The following is a 17,448-nucleotide window of genomic DNA, read 5'->3' on the forward strand; positions in this document are numbered from 1 at the left end:
AGAAAATTTTAATTGCCTAGAATGCTTTTGTAAAAGTGGTGTTTCTGTTGTCATGAAGCTAACGCACACAGGATTAATATCTGGCCTCGCCTCCTGCCATTCCTCCTGGATTAAGGCTTTGTCAGGGTGGTGAAGCTGTCAGTCAGCGACATGTCTGGACTCATCATCCACTAATCATCAGGGTTTATAAAAGTCCCTCACCTCTGACAGGTTAGGATGACTGATACCTCACAGCAGCAGGCCCCACTGCCTCAACATGCACTTTAGATCCCATCAGAGGCCTCCAAATCAAAACAGCATGAAATGGCCACACTCCTATCGTTGAGTGTTTGGGAATAATTCCCCCCATGGGCAGATTAAAGGGGATTTTTTTTCTGGTTTATGCCTTGATGGAATTCACTATGTAGAGATTGACAAAGGCTGGCATTCTCTTTGACGTCTCTTCATTTGGTGGTCCATCTGGGCTCTGCAGGGTGGGAGATGAGTGGCATGGTGAGGTACACATTTGCCTGCTGGTGTGACGTAAGGGCAGTGTTTATGCGACATCATAAATATGCATGTTGCTTCTTGCTATACAGTGGAGTGACAGTATTTCCACTTTCAGAGGTCATTTACCTGTCATCCACTGTGACAGTAGGGATGAACAAGACAGAGGACAACTACACATCACATCTACCAGACAGGATGATTTTAAAGGCTTTGAGTGGCTGTGGGGGGATCTAATAAAATTTAAATTTGCAAATTTAATTTTTGAAGTTAAAATACTAAGAAGCCTTTTAAAAGTTATCTTTTGGATTTCTCAGGGTAGCAGTGATGATTGGTGATGACAATTAACACTATTTTTACATCACCAAATATCCGCCTGTGTGAGTCACCTGGATAAGATCAGGTGTTTCAAATACATGTAATAGTTTAGGAATGATGTGGTGGCCAGAGAAAAGTCGAAGAAATGTAAAGGAAAAATAATGAAGTTTATTTATAATTCTACCCCAGAAATATTAGGGTGAATAAAAAAACCAAAACAAGAAATAAGAAGTAAAAAAAAGTGGCAACAAAAAAAATGAGATGTACCCCACACTGTTTTTCCTTATTTCCTTTATCACTCTGTCACTCCAGGATACTGACCATAAGCTGATTGGGGTTAATGCTATGGACAATACTGCAATGCTGCACTTCTGTTCCACATTATGCTCCTTTTTTGGGACAGAATGGTGCTACTTTGGAGTATACATGTGCTTCGCCTCAAAGTAATATTTCCCAGACCTAAAGACCAGCTACAGCATGTGGTATCACTCTGATGGAAGAGTAGTGAGGCTGATATCATCAAGCCTTGTGACCTGAAGCTTGTCCAAATGGAGATATGAAACCATTATAAAGATGTCTGGGCTATGATGTTGTGCCTATTCACCCACAATGAACTGTAGCCCCAAGCAAAGAAGTAAGCATTATTCATAATTAATAACTTCTGAATAGAAGCATAGGCAGGTACACAGAGTAAAGGCTTTTGGGTGCTGCAGCATTAGAATGAGAAACTCCCAGAAAGTTAGTTTATTGAAATAAATAATGTTTTAAAGTTATACTTTTAACAACATAATGAAGACGATGTCAGTAATTGACAGTTTCAGACAAAATATTTAACAGAAAACATCAAATATGGTTGATGAGGTCATCTTAGAGGTAAGTGGAGGCAGAGATGGATGAGTCTTTTCCTTGGAGGACACGAGGTCAGTTAGAATATTACTACTACTACTCCCTGTCCCGCCTCAGACAGATCATGTGATGTGCACAGCTATGTCCAAACGAACACAGGTGCTCTGATTCGTCCTGCGTGTTCCAGCACAAATCCAGGCATCCAGGGAACTGTATTACTCCTCCCCAAAGACCATCTGCCCCGGGGAGACACTGATCCTTCAGATCTAATGTCAACACAGGGGGGATATTTGGGAGCAATAGTGGAATCTAAAGTGTTGGGTCAGATGTATTGGTGTGTGTCCAAAAGAGGGTAAGGGTGGCCTGGGATAGGCTTTCTTTGCAATCACTTAGTATTTTACCCATTTTTTCATGTAGCAAAAAATAGCCTTTAGCCACATGCAACAACTGAAAAAACAACCAACATATGCTGTGAGAATCGAAAGTTTTAAAAACTTTTGTAAAATGTAAGAGCTTAAAGGTAAGCTCTGTATGATTCGGCTTACATTTTGTTTTCATATTCCATCACTACATGTCAGTAAGTTAAGAAAAAGCCCACCAAAACCAAACCTTGTTGTGCTCAGACTCACAATAGCTTTCTGTTTCCCTTCTTGGATACAAGTCTCAACAATCTCCTCTCGCTGGGTCAAAGTGTTACATGGCACAAGCCCAAACACAGGCCTACAGTAAATAGAGAGTGCTTCAGAGTGCTCAGGGCCCTGCTGCGGAGGGACAGTGTTTGGATAGGCCCTCCCTGTCTCATCCACATGGACTGAAATGTTGAATTAATGAGCTCATGTGCGGCATGGTAGATTTATCTCACAGTACTGCTCCGTCTACCCCCAGCCCAGCGCTCTCCATCATGCCGGGGGTCTCTCACCCCAAAACACAGCCACTCACTGTTAACTTTGAAGTTTATACGCACGTGCAAATAACTGCTGGTGCACTTGAACCTGACTCCATGACAGGCAGAAACATTTATATGGTGTTGTCTTTTTTTGGTCATTTTTTCCTTGTTTACTGAGCTGGGAGGTATGAAGTCCTAGCCTCAGGCTTCTGCTTGGAGTTAGTCCATTGTCTGTATGTTATGAGCTAAAAGGATTAGCTGTGTGTGTGCGTAATTGTATGTTGAGGGTAAATTGTTTTTGAAAAAAATTCAAGTAGTGACAATGCCTGAGGGAGAATGAAGTCATACTTATGTAGTATGTATATTTACTGTAAAGAAAAATTGGGCAGGGAAGAGGTGGTTGTTGAAAAACTATTTCCATATTCCTCTCACTGCCTAGGGTTGATCTGTCCCTGGCATGGGCCCCAGGCACTGAGAGTGTAGATGCACTCCCTAAAATTATCGGCTTGGAGAATAAATACAAGTCTATCATCGCTCAGCTGAAAGACTCATTAGGGCTGGCTGGACAGAGGAAAGATGGAGGAGTCGGAGGATGGTGCAGGTTTGTTTGCGCATGAGCGTGTGTTCGAGCAGAATGGGAGAGAGTATGATCAAAAGCGAGGGGGAGGCAGGAAATGATGCAAGACAGTAAAAAGACAAACTGCTGGTGATGCTTATTTTCCTTGCACTCACCACTAAAAATGGACTAAGGTCTGAGGCCCTGAAAGGTTAGGGCTGATGCCTTGGAAGTGACCCAGCACTACACATAGTCCTCCGACCCAGTGCAAACGTCATTGTTTGAGTTCCGTCTGGAATACAGATAGTTCCTATGGGGTCAGGATCCCAGGAGATGGATATTTCCCTCGTGTCCATATCTACAGAGGAAAGGAAATATTAAACAACTCCACCACACATTGATATTTCTGCCCACCGGTGTTTAGTGTTTCCTGACTGAAATCATGCAGACCAAGGAAACACTCTTTAGCCTAAAGGTGCACAGCCAGCTCTACCCATCTCTTAAGTTTCTAAAACAAAATAACAGATGGAAATAGAAAGTGATAAAGAAAGAGAGGGTAAGAGGCTTAAAGAAAGAGTTAAACAAATAAAGACAGAGATAGTTACACTCTCAAACAGGAAGGTAAAAGAGGCCGCTAGCAGACATCAAACTGTAAGTGTCAGTCTATATGCGGCGTCTCCATAAACTGCTGGATGCAGACAGGCCCAGCATGAGGCCAGGGCCCCCAGTCTACAGAGCGTTCCACTATAGTGAGCCCAGGGGAGTCCTGGGCCAGGTAAAGTACTATCCCAGCCACAGCCTCTGTCTTTTGCAACTAGAATCACAACCCATCTAACAGAGGAGACAGAGCACTTCCACCACTGTCTCTCGAAGTCATTAACAACCTTCACTCACAAAGATTTATAACCTCATGATAAATGCGTGTGTGACTAAGTACAGTAAAGACACTTCCAAGGATAACAGTTTATTTTTGTTCCAGGACTGGTTGGACCGTGCCTTGCTCTCTGCAAGACTGAACAAAAATCCTACTGTTGTGTAAGAGACAAATGTAAGAGAAAGCCAATTCTTGGGCATCATTTTCCATTTCAAACCAATTCCTTATACGGTGTCTATTTAAAGGGTTAGGGTCTCATTTTGAGCTCAATATATATATATATATATATATATCTTCACCTATCTTTCAATAGTCTTTACACACACAATAATTAATAATTAATAAATAAATAATAATAAAAATAATTAATAAATAAACCTGTGCTAAATGCTAATATATATAGCTGCACTGGTAAACTAAGATTACAGATCTTATAAAAGTAATGGAAACCCATAATGTGCATGATGTCCAGCATTCAGGTGCAGTTTTAAGTAATCTCATAATGACATGAATTATAGCAAACCTGCATTGAGCAAACAGCGTACACACAAACACAAGCGAAGGCACACAGCGTTGTCTGGCAAAGAACACAGCAGGTAATCTGAAGCAGTTCCAGGACTTAGTGCTGCTTAGATGGCTCCATGCCTTGAGGGCCTGCTAAACTCTGCTCCCTTGGCTAAAGCCCCGGAGAGGAAGAATGAAGGAGAAATCAATGGCTGAGCTCATCCAGGCTTGCAGCACAGAGCTAATACTAAAGCTAACCCTCACCTGTCCGTGAAGATCCCTTTACCTCCATGTGTGAGGGGATGAGGAGCATGTGTGCACTCATGCGCTTGTGTGCGCCAAGAAAGCTTTTGCCAAAAGCACAGCTGCCTTCATTCTGACGCATGGTTCCATTTCATCTGATCTATCTATCCAGAAAATGAACCCACTTTTCCTTTTCCCCCCGTGGTTTCTTTCTCTGACACCACCCCTCCTTCACCTTTCTCTCTCTCTTTATCTCATAATTTCTTCCAGTCCTGCTGTCTGACTCTTCCCTCCAGTCTCAAACTGTGCCGGGGACACAATGTGGAGCTCCAATCCTCCTCTTGGAATGCCATTAATCCCGACATTCCCATCTCCGTCTAAAGTGAGATCATTAGACCGCTCACCGGTTGTGGAGTTAAGAGACATATTCTGATGAAAACATCCTGCTCCCTGCTCCTCCTTTCTCCTCCCTGTGTATGTTGCTGCTGTCAGCCACAGGTTTAGGATTGACAGAGAGGCAGAAGACAGAAGGTGCAGTCTGCCCAACACCACTCTTTATATTCCCCATACACCTACAGAACACCTGCAGAAAATGCTACTTTTACCTAAATGGACAAAACTTTTTTTTGCATTATGAACATTTCAAATGATTTTCTCTACATAGCGTATAACTTGCATAAGGATGCATCCACAAGGATGCTGTTTGTAAAATAAAAAATATCTCTGGATGTATTAACTGACCATAAACTCTGTAAGGGAAATACATCAACAACATTTGCATCCCCAGAGTCTAACATTGTTCATCCTAAAATACATTCCTTCCACAGGGATACCATGCAAGTGTCTGATAGATCAAGCTCCCTGCTTATTAATGAAAGTGAATGATCAAGGGGGAGGCGGAGGACTGCAGTTTAATAGCCGGAGACCTGCAGGTCCCCCTCTACTGTAGCACATTAGATAGGCTGTCATCACTGAAGGTTTTGGGTACAGATGAGTGATTTTATAGGGACATCTGCATTGATTCTATGCATATTTTGCACTATTGAATGAGGGTATATCTAGATTACTGTTTATGTTAATTCTAGCAGCTATGTGCTTGCATTGACATTATAAATATCATCTGCACAATTGTTTATATTTTTATTTCTGAAGCCTGTCATTTTTACTTTTTTTGTTAATGTACCTAAATTAAATTCTACTTTCAAAAGACTTCATTAAATGCATTCATTCAAAATGTGTTCCTACTTTCCGACTGTAGGTTATCATGCCATCTGATCCAGACCAAATGAACAAATAAAAGCCTTTTACAGAACACTGTGACTCAATTAGGCCTTTTAACCGAACCACAGCAAATAAATCACTTTGTTGATCAATGTCTTCAATAATTAAATGCTGGGCAATAGCTTTTCTGCTTTGCTGCTGTCAATACTGCTGAAATTTATTTCTCTCTGCCTGTACAGGAAGTCAATTTTTACAACCCTTCGATTTTCGACTGCGAAGGCAAATAATTTGAATGCAGCAGTGAGGGGGGGAATTAAACAGTCTACTGTGTAACTGCAGATGGTGATGTCTTTACAGGGGGCTTTCCTTTTTGTTTTTTTCTGCTGCAACGTTAATCAATAGCTGAATTTAGATATACCCTGCAGTCCTAAACCCCATGCACTACGCTTAAGGAATGCTGGTTCACAATGCTTTGAGACTCCGCACCAGGATATGAATATGATATAACCATCCAGTAATGGTGCTATCCACAGTAGTAATCTAACATGATGAAATATATCCTCTGAAAGCATTTCAGAAAGTTTTCTGCAAGGGTCTGATTGTGTCTCATGTTGTAGTCTCCCTCTGGACAGGACTGTATATCATTATTTTCTCCTAACCTCGGGCTATTTACTACACTTTACACTGACGAAATAACTTACTTTCAATCGGCAACCCTTGCCCTCTTTGTAAGGTAATTTCCCTTGCTGAGAACGGAGCAACCAGAGGAGGAAGCAAAGGGACAAATTATCCTCAGTGTCTAGACGGGTACACGGGCAACAACAAAGACTCACCTCTACAGAGAACGGATCTGAAGAAAAGACAGGCACACAGTCAAATCTCTGGGCTGCAACCCAGTCTACGCAATATACAGTATCTGTAAATGCGCTAAAGCAAATAATCACAACAAACAGAAATAAATAATGAAGTTGTCAGGCAATGGAAGGAAGAATACATGGAGAACATAAATCACACATGTATCACAATGCAGCACCTCCTTCAACAAGATTCCCTGGGGAAGGGTCTGGGCAGACTTAGATCCTGGACTCTCTCACAGCTATGTAAATCATACCTGCCCTACTAGACCCTCCACCAGACCTCAACAGCCCCCTCCAGACACTACTCACAGCTCTCCTGCTGAACTGTTAATTCAACCCAGAAATCGCTACAGCCACAGAGCCCGTGGCTCCAACTTAAGTCTCAGAGGAAGCTCTCTAACCCCAGCCACAAAGCTCCAGACCTCTAACCTCAGCCCCTATGCTGCAGCCCCGAGCCCTTAGCTGGAGTCACAGTTGTGAGGCTGTGGTGGTGGGGTCTTGGTTGCATCTACCTTAAAATCCTACATTAATCATGAGGCTAAGATCCAGCCCTTCAGTATCAGGTTCAGTCCCTTTTCAAAACTCTAAGCACAGTTGGATAAAGTGACCCTTTCATATTAACTTAGACTCCCAGTGCTCAAAAAGCACAAGTGAGAATGTTGGGTTGGTAGGTAGAGAAAGAGATAGAAGAGTTAAACGTTTAGCTTCAGAGGCCATATTTGATATTTCCAGACACTTCATTGGGAGCCCAGCAGGAGAAAAAAAAAAGCTGTTGATGGAATGCAGCCATTTGGTTGACCCTGTGGCTGTCTCGGGGAGGAAGGCCGGAGACAGGTAGATATATGGCCAGTTTGTTATTGTGAATTCCAGATCCTGTGATTATCTTCGACTCTCAACCTTCTGGAGCTTTTTAATCTGGGGATTCCTGAGACAGTTCACTCGCAGTGGTTGACGTCGCTTCTTGCTCACCTTTCTTTGACCCCCCTCTTGACTATCCTAACGTTGCACACACAAACACACACACACACACACACACACACACACACACACGCACACACACGCTGCAGGATTCCCTGTTTAGGAAAAAAGAAAAGAAGGGGTAAAAAACCCAGTACCTTACAGATTCCAGGACCAGGGTCAGGTTTCGTTTTAATGTCCGTTTGCATGTGGATGGGGGGCTGTGGGAGCGGGTGGCTGGGGAAGAACTGGGGTTAGTGTGAGAGGGTGTGGGGTTAGCGGGAGTTCCCCATGGCAGCCGTCCATTCTGCACATACAAACCCCCTGATGTCACATACTGCTACTTGCAAGTTGGATGATGAGAAGCAGCTTTTTACTGCCACTGAAGTTGCTCTCCTCAGCGCTGATGGAGAATTTAAAATACCGTTAGCTGTAAAAGATGGTGATAGACAAGACAAACAGGAGACCCCTGATAGCAGAGACTTCTAGACAAAAGGAATCAAGTTTCTGCACCTTTCTCCAAACGAGAGGCAGCTGATTGAAACCAGATAAGGTTCAAATGGAACTGTTAGGTCCAGTAATGAGATTCCCCGAGTGTATGTTTGGATTAGGTGATTACATACCTCGCCTTCCTCCTCAAAGTCACTCGCACATGCACACTGACACACATACAGACTCACATGCAGGCACACACACCGACGGTGAAGCGTTGAGCATTAGGCTATCGTAAGGGTAAGAGTTCATGAAAATGGTGAAATACAACTCTGTCTTCCTGTCTCTGTACTTTTATAGGGAGGTGTAGCAGAACAAAAGGAAAATGGGTTATGAAAATAGACACAGCTGGCAAAGCCTAAACAATGGGCCAGCTGGTTCTTTTTGAAAGTAATGATCCTCACGACTTCTCGCAGACGTGACAGGGTCTGCAGAGTTACTAATAAAAGTACAGCTAAGATTAAAAGAGGAGTAAAACTCAATAACAGAACCTGCATGTCAGACAGACACCTGCTCTTGAGGAGGTTAACGTCAGGTTAAGGTCATAAACAGTGCAAGCTGGGGATAAAATCATTTTCTTATTTTTTGGTCGAAAAATATTTGGGATTTAACAGTTCCAATATTGTATTTGAATTATTTTTCTGAACTGAATCTATTATTACACAGGACGAGTCTCGGCTATAAATCTTTGATTCTACCAATGTGCCTGTGCTGTGCCTGTACACCCAGGCGCTCTGCAAAGTATATTGACATACGTTGAAAGTTTGTAGGCTTAAGTATTCAGAGAAAAAATATGGCGTGCATAATTAGGTGATGTTTCCATTTTTTAACTGCTGGGACAACACTGTCAGAGACTTGCAGCAGCTCACTTCAATAACGGTGTGTGTGTGTGCATTGTTCTTTTGAAAAGTTTGTCACAGTGACAGCGTCACCGGGGTTTTTGACATCGCCTGTCATGCTGAAGATCTCTGCTGCCTCTGTTGCTGTCACTCCTTATCAGCACTCATTTCTTAAGTTTATGCTTGCAAATATTCAAAAACCATATTACCATACCTACCGCTGCCAGGGGGGCAGAAATGAAAGGAGGCAATAATCTCTCTCTTTCTTTATCTGCAAGCTATCCTTCAGCAAAGTACGCAGAGCTAGGAATTTTCAGCAGGCTTATATGAGTGAGAAGGATATTAATGTTTTGATAGTCATCTTTTTTTTTCTAAAATGATCCAGCTTGTGTTTTCTATGGAAAACACTCTAAAGTTATCCTTTTAATACTCCTCTAAATTATTCTATTTTACCTCGGGTTAAATGGCAATGTCACAAAAGAGCGTATATAAAATTATTAAATACAGCACACAATAGTTTGGGGAGTGTGGGGGCGGCTTACATGCACATTTAATTGCATTACAAGACAAACACTTAGCACCATAATGCAGAATCACAGCAGTACAATTTCATAGTGCTTTCGCACAAAAACATGCTGCCTGGCATGCATTTTGGCATATCCATCACAATACTCCTATCTGCAAGGTGCAGGGTAACCTGATTTAAGGGCAACTTATTGGATTTGTGGGAGGGACTGAGAGGGGTGGAAGGGAGAAAAGAAAAACAAAAGGGAAGGATTAATCACGATGCAGCGGCATGACAGTGCCTACAAAGGCGGCCATGAAACAGTTGCTTGACGAGAGAATGATTGCAGGATCTGCAAGTAACCGGCTGCCACCGGCGATGTTCTTCCTCCAACTCAACTTGTCAGGTGTAATCATTTTGTTAAGCTTAATGTTTTATGCAAATGCACTTGGGGAGAGTTTTGTCAGGGGGCTGGTTGTTGTTTTATTTTGTTCCTCTGTTGTGTGATGTATGTGTGGGTATGTATTGTGGTTAAATGTGTGTGTGTGAGTGTGTGTGTGTGTGTGTGTGTGTGTGTGTGTGTGTGGGGGGGTGTTAGTATTTGGCGGCGTGCGTGCATGTGGTATTGTTTTTTAAGCACTCTGAAAATATTTGCATTCCTCTGAACCCTGCCTGTGTTGCCCTGATTATTTCCTGTATGCATCGGGGTTTTCTCTCATGGAGATCACACGGCTCAAGTCACATCACACACTGCCTGAAGAGGAGGGAGCTGGTGCTCACCAGAGCTTGCCTTCTCCAGTCTGCACTCTTTCAATAGAGAGCAGAGGATGAAAGAATCAATGAGTGTAAAGTATTAGAGAGGTCCGATATTTTGCTGTTGTTTCTTGGCTGCAGATAACAGTTGACTTTCCACAATGTATTGACACAAAACTCAATGTATTGGCACGGCCTCATTATGATATATGAAGGCATATGACCCATTTGTACGTTCTGGACTTTGACTGAATCCAATGTGGACTTTCAAGGTGACCAAGAAAACTCCAACAACCGTCTAATTTGTTCTTACAATGAGATTGTCAATATCAGTCAGTTTTCCAATTCTGTCATCCCTCTTATATCACAGCAGGTTTTTTTCCAGTGCTATTTATGATGACAGTGATGACAGCAATACAACATTATTCCAATTTTTAATAAATAACAGGTCATAGATCTTTAGTAATGGCAAGAGAAAACCCACTGTATTGTATATGTGCAGCCTCGCAAGAGCCAGCAGACACAAACATCCAGCCACACTAACTCCCTCAAATCAAAAAATGTTTCATCTATAAATATCCAAGGTAATCATCTCTAAAAGCCAGCAGAGGGAGAAGAAATGCATTGGCACGGACCAAACCTAACATGGCCCTCAGGTCCTCTTTATGAACTTGCGCCTTTTTGTACTTTTATTGAGCTATATCATTTTTTATGGTTCATCATCATCATCAGAGGATCTCATGTGAGAATGAAAGCCTAATGTCAGTGTTGAAGGAAGAAAGCAGTCAGGCTGAATGCGGTCTTAGCCCCGGGTTTCATTTTCAATCGTCCTTTTTTTTTCCCCACACGTGCCTTAATTCGCTGCCAGATGCGATAAAACGGATGTAGCCCGTGGAAAGCAGGGTGGCTGTCTTATCTACAAGATGATATTCACTGCCGTGCCTTTTTTTTATCACCTTTAAAACTCCCTCATACTTTTACACAGCCGCCTGAATCACATGGAGCTGGTTCACTCTTCTGCACTCTCCTATTTCAGATTGATATTCATCTACACTTCAGTGCTTTGAATGGAATTTGACAAATTGCTCATTTTAATTCCCCAAAGAGTATATGCCCCTAAGCTTTCACTCTATAAGTTTAGGTTACATCTTTTTCATCATTGTCTTGAATTGAAACAGTTTGGGATGGGAAGTCGAATGTTGATGATTCGTGACTTTGAACATTTTTTTTGTGTCCAAAAAGGGAAAAAGCTGTATGACCTTTAACCATTGGTTCTGTTGTGCATCTCCCATGTGCATACAAGTCATGGTGAAAATATTTGTTTAAACTGACATGACCTACAAAGAGGGAATAAGTGCAGAGAGGAAGAGGGAGGGAGAAATCTCGAAGCCTGTTTTAGTTTATGTTTCACCCCTTTTTTGTTCATAGAGCAGATTTTTCTATCTATCACATTCTTTCTATTGGACTTATGGTACTATCAACACGTACAATCTGAATCTGCTGCTTTACAATGCTAATCAGAAAAATCTATCTATTACAGAACCTATTTACAGTGCTGTGCAGCTGAGATTAACTCACTCAGTATTTCAGAAATTATGACTGTCTCAAGCCATTAACCCATTGCAACACTGCAACTTGACCAAAAGCTACTGTAAGTTAGTGTGCACACAGGTGGTGCCAGAGGTACAGTACACACTGCTCTGTTTCTCATCTGAGTGAAGAGCTAATGTGAAGGTTGTTATGGAGAAAGGGCCACCTTGCAAATGCAGATGGTTGTCACATGCCATCTGTATATGGAGTCAGATCTCAGTCAGTCTCAATATTAATAAACAAAATTTAAATCCACAAATACATGTACTTAAAAGTATTTGCAATTTTCATCAAAAACATATTTGGATTTTGTTACATTTCTATATAAACTATTGAAACTGCATGTCATTTGTGAATGACACCCTTAAATCTGAATGACTACTGTTGAAAAATCTCACACCCAAATCTCTGACCAAACTGTTGTTGGTCAAGTTGCATTGTGGGTAGCACCAGGTTTTGACAAGGGAGGAGTATGGATGTAATTAAAATGCTGATATCTTTAGTTCTGCTTAATCAATTCATGAAACTGTCTATCATGACTTCGACAATGTTATAAAAGCGCAATGGTAAATTGCAATGGTAAATTCTTTTAATATCATAAATATGAATCTCAATGTACAGTTTTTGCAAAGCAACAAATAAGAAGTTAAGAAATACACTTTATAATTGCAATATGCAAAAGTTCATGTTATTCTAAGGAATAGGCTGAGATTCAGAAGAGAAACAGCCTCAGGCATTAAGATGTTTTTTGGACACACACATGTACTCAGGCAAACTCAAAATCAACACATGCACAAGCAAACACAGCCAACACATGCACAAATGCACACAAAACATTCCTTCTGTCTTTGTTTTGCCACACTGCTGTGTACTAGGGTTAATATTCATTCCTTTTGCTAGGTGGTTCTGATATCCCTCCACCCATAAGTAAGCAATGAATAAACTGTAGCTTCCAATAAACACTGGATGGTGTGTGAAGTGGATTTGAAATATGGTAATGACATTGTATGCGTATGCAAGTACTGAGCTTGGGCTGGACCACCAAACCAGACCAGAGAGGACAAGCAATGTTGCAAATGACAACAAAGGACTTCAATACCACGGCACAGGCAACAATAAAATTGCATCCATGGGTGCAATTACAGAATTATAAGTGGTGTAGTGGCTCTTTCTCATTAGAATATTACCTCTGGCTCCCAACAGCTAGTTGAACCCCATTAAGATGACCTTCACTGTTACTGTGCTCATTAAAGAATGCTGAAATGCTCTTTTTCATCTGTGTCCATAATGAGGGGACCAGTGTACATATCAATATGGAATTTTATCAAGAAAGGCCCATGCTGCAATTATAAGGACCTTTTTTGAAAAGTTCACTTCTATTATGCCCCCCTACCACTTATAATGACATTGCGACTATACTCGCTCCTCCAGTAAGTTAATATCAAATATGAAACCAAATATCAATGGCCCCAGAGACCATGAGTGTGTGTGTGTGTGTACATGTGTCTGCAAGCACTGCCACAGTGTAAGCAGTGCGTCCTTCATTGCATTGTGCCTTTAATCTTTTGATATTACAAGCCATTCATCATTTCATCCTGACACCTTCATAAAATAAAACATACAGTAATTAATTTTGTAAGACACAGAGAGGGATGGGGGGGAGAAATATCAGGAAAGAGGGGATGAGGAGAGGACTACAGAAAGAAGGTTTGGGAGTCCTAAATTAAGATTAAATTTAATGATAGTTTATGTGTCAAATCTCATACAAATTTACTTTATTTTCAAATTCCAGATGTGTCAAATGAAGAGCAATGAAGCCAATTGGAGTTTAACATGTATATAATCTACAGATTGCATGCATGATTCCCAAAATACATCTGATTTATTGATATATATATGAATACTTCAGATTATATGTTTGACTGCCAAATTCAACAAGTACTACTGTAAATGTCACGTCAGAACACACATGCTGTAATATCCATTAAATTACTGTATATTTTGCTCATTTACACTTTTCCAAAATTCGAGTTTTTATACAACTGATTTGTAAGTAGCATATTATCAATCTAAACTAAATGATATCTGTGACATTAGGGCATATTATCAGCGTATTACTCACTCTCTCTGACGCACAAATTTAGACTGTTATCTATTATCCACTGTGGAATTTAGACTTAAAAGAGAGTTTTTTGGATTCTGATTCAAAAGTGTACAGGGAAATCTAATCAATATTTAATAACCACACATACTAGAAAACACTCCATATAGACTAGAATATGGAAAATGTTCAGAGAGGACTCCAACTATGTGTACAGTATTCTGCTTTTTTTTCACAAGATCATTACTCCATCATAACCCGCTTCTGTCAGTTGTGGGCTACACATCAGCCTCTTTCACACCCCTATGCTCTGAACCCTCTAACGGTGCTGCAGACAGCGGAGATGGATGCTTACACTGTGGAAAGTATGAAATTAAAAGGAAGAGTCTGATAAATTGACAGCAGGCACCTCAGGATAGAGAAGCAGGATATGGAATGATCAACCTCACTTGAGGGTGGAGCGCTGGGCCGCTGAGGAGAGGCTGATGGATATACAGCAGGGTAAGATGTTTGCCTGTAAAAATGTGTGCTGTGTTGTGTATTCTTGGTTTCATTTGGGATTTGCATGTTTATACTCTATGCACACCTTTGCATAGCTGGGTATTATTTTAAAACCCATAAAACTTGCATAAATTGCCTTTATACAGTTTAAACCCTTTTTTGTTGCTATACAGAAATTAATTAATTAATGTTTTTGTATTGATACATGTATATCTAAAGAGCATTACTGAAAAGCAGAGGCATTTTCAGCACATTTTGACATGAATGATGAAAGTAATTACCTTTTTACCTTAAAAAGTTTTATAAGCTACTGGGATTGCTAGAAGGTTAAAATGTTTCCAATAAAAATGTACTAAAACCATGCAAGCCAACAAAAAGTCAGAACACTGGAGAGAAAAACACTTATTCCTTAGTGTAGAGATAGTCTAAAATGCTGCCACAGCCTTATGGATGCCAGGAGCCTTGTATCCTATGTGGCTGTAGTTACTCCTGGAATTTTCTATCACATACAGAGAGAGACTAAATTGAAAAAATAAGTCCTACAATTGTCACAGCAGAGCCAAACCTTTACTAAAATATTATGACAAGGGGAAAAGTATGCCTTTGTTTAAATGTCATGATATCAGAAAATGTTGGAGGATAGATAGAATCAGCACAAAAACACTGATAGGAAAAACACCTGAATACTGAAGTCATATTTATGAATTCACCATACCAAAAGCTAAAATTCGGAAGGTCTCAGCTAATGTATCTGCATATGCCTGAACACATATAGCCTTTCAGGTTGAGCCTCAGGCTCGGACTCTATACTGCCAGCATATGTGTGTTAAAATGTAAGGGGCAACAGTCAAGACATTACTGTAACTAATTTCCTTAGACCTTCTCAGCAGCAAATGGCGAGGATGTAGTGGCCTTTACAGCTGGCTTTATATCTCCCTCTTGCCTTCCTTTCCTCTTCCAAAAGGGTAACCCCCCAACCCCAGCATACTGCCCGGCTGCTCACCCCAGCACAGGTGTTTCCCATTGCCAGTCACAGTCCCTCTCGCCCCAACACCAACATTGTTTTAACGCAGAGGACTCTGGGCTCCTTCCACAGGCTTCTGACAAGCCATCGGGCCCATGTTTATCTGCAAGCATTAAACTGCACGCATCACAGTGTCTACTCGCTCAGCGTCTAGGGACAACACATGGTTTCAACATTAGTTCATCCCTCTGAATGGAGTAAAAGAAGATCTGTGAGGCCTTCAACCATCATAGGGGGGAAAAGCACAGAGGAGGAGTGTGTTAGCAAGCATCATCCACTGTATAAAGTACTTACAAATACTAAATAGAACAAGTGCAGTGTAATTAGGCTGTTACCATACCTGAGTTAATGGGAGCGGCATGCATGCAGTCATCTTGATAATTTAATCTGAGTGTGCCCCGAGGTGGCACAATCTTTATTTCATCAGCTCAAAGCAGTTTATTTCATTAAAACGTCTACTTGTCCATCAGTAAGAACCTGTTCCTTTTGAGATAAGCTGGCTGAGTTCATCATAATTGCAAATGTTTGCCCATAATGTAAAGACCTTGTGGGGTCTAGTATTCTTTGAGATGAAAAAGGTTGTCATGCATACAAATCAGAACAAGTGACAGTAATTCCCACCAACATTTTTCGATTAGTGAATTCATAAAGAAGTGTCAGAGTTTTTCGGACCTGCAGGGCATTATAATTTGGCCCCACGGTCTGTTTTAAATCTCCACTTTTAAAAGTAGTCAACAATTTTGCTGCTTTTAAAAGTGGGGTATGCGATTCTGGAGCACAGCAAGTAATGTCACTGATGTTACCGAAGTTGTAGGTTAGCTAACTGTTGCTACAATTGCTGCTGCAAGATGATTTCCCAGAGCCAGCAAACCAGCTCCACAATAGGAAACATCAACAACAGCAACATATCTTGGCAAACTAGAAAGTAAGCTAAATGTCCATGGACAAGTCATTTAACGTTATCTAACAAACAAATCATGGCTGGACTAGTGTTGGTAACTCGGCCCGAGCCACTTCGTTTGTTTCCACTTTAGAGCCAGGGATGTGCACAAACACTTTATTGTTTTTCAGCGCACACAGAAAACGGACAGCTAGCTGACCATGAGGAGATATTCACTGAATTTGGCAAAAAGACGTGTATTGGATTTGGAGTTGCATATCTCACCTTTAAAGCAGTTAGGCATGAAAATGAGTCCTCTCCCACTTTTCACTTGTATTCTCATACACATGTACAGTATGTACGTTAATGCACACAGAGAATCACACATGTATGCACACACGTCTACACCCCACTCCCACGCACATCTCATGGTGTAGCGGCTGAGAGGGGACTAACTGACAGAGATTGCTGGGTAATTCAAGCCAACATGATTGACTTTATGATCACTTTAAAGCCCCAACTAGTCTTTAAGCTTTCAAGAAATGCCAAAAGTTTCCAGCAAAATAGTGGCAGGGAATCAGGCATGAAGTGAACAAGAGGTAGAAAAATCCTACAACTGCTTTCACTTCAGAGCCCACCTCCCTCCCTTCCTTCTTCCCTCACTCTTTCCCCCTTTGGCACTTTTAATGGCATAAAATTATGGGCCTGCAAGAGCGACAACAACTGTCTAGGTTTAAAACATAATACGTTGACAGGACTGACACGGCCATTTTCTCCTTCTCCATTAGTGTTCAGATGTGGCCACCTCCTTGTGCTCTGAAAAAAACAACCACAGCGGCAGGCCACAGTTGTCAGACGTCACTTCCTCTGTCATTACCCGCTGACACGCTGACTGCTGCTACTTTCATACTGACACACAGAAGAAAATATCAAGGAGTCTAAAAGTATTTCAAGAGTGGTCTCTTGTTATAGTTACATTAACGCACACTGATCACTGGGTGGATGTGAACATTTA

General features: G+C 41.2%; 1 long non-coding RNA gene across 2 annotated transcripts in view; it reads right to left on the reverse strand.

Annotated features, from left to right (window-relative positions):
• Positions 1 to 1,678: 1,678 nt before the first annotated feature.
• Positions 1,679 to 17,448, reverse strand: part of LOC123978691 — a 28,542-nt gene continuing 12,772 nt past the window's right edge. The window contains exon 5 of one of the 2 annotated variants that reach the window (XR_006827029.1): positions 1,679 to 3,450. This is a non-coding gene — a long non-coding RNA (uncharacterized LOC123978691). Of the gene's footprint in view, positions 3,451 to 16,679; positions 17,250 to 17,448 lie in introns of those variants that run through there. The other variant, XR_006827028.1, reaches the window with a different exon arrangement.

This window comes from Micropterus dolomieu, linkage group LG11 (genome assembly GCF_021292245.1).
Source record: "Micropterus dolomieu isolate WLL.071019.BEF.003 ecotype Adirondacks linkage group LG11, ASM2129224v1, whole genome shotgun sequence".
Classification (NCBI taxonomy): domain Eukaryota; kingdom Metazoa; phylum Chordata; class Actinopteri; order Centrarchiformes; family Centrarchidae; genus Micropterus; species Micropterus dolomieu.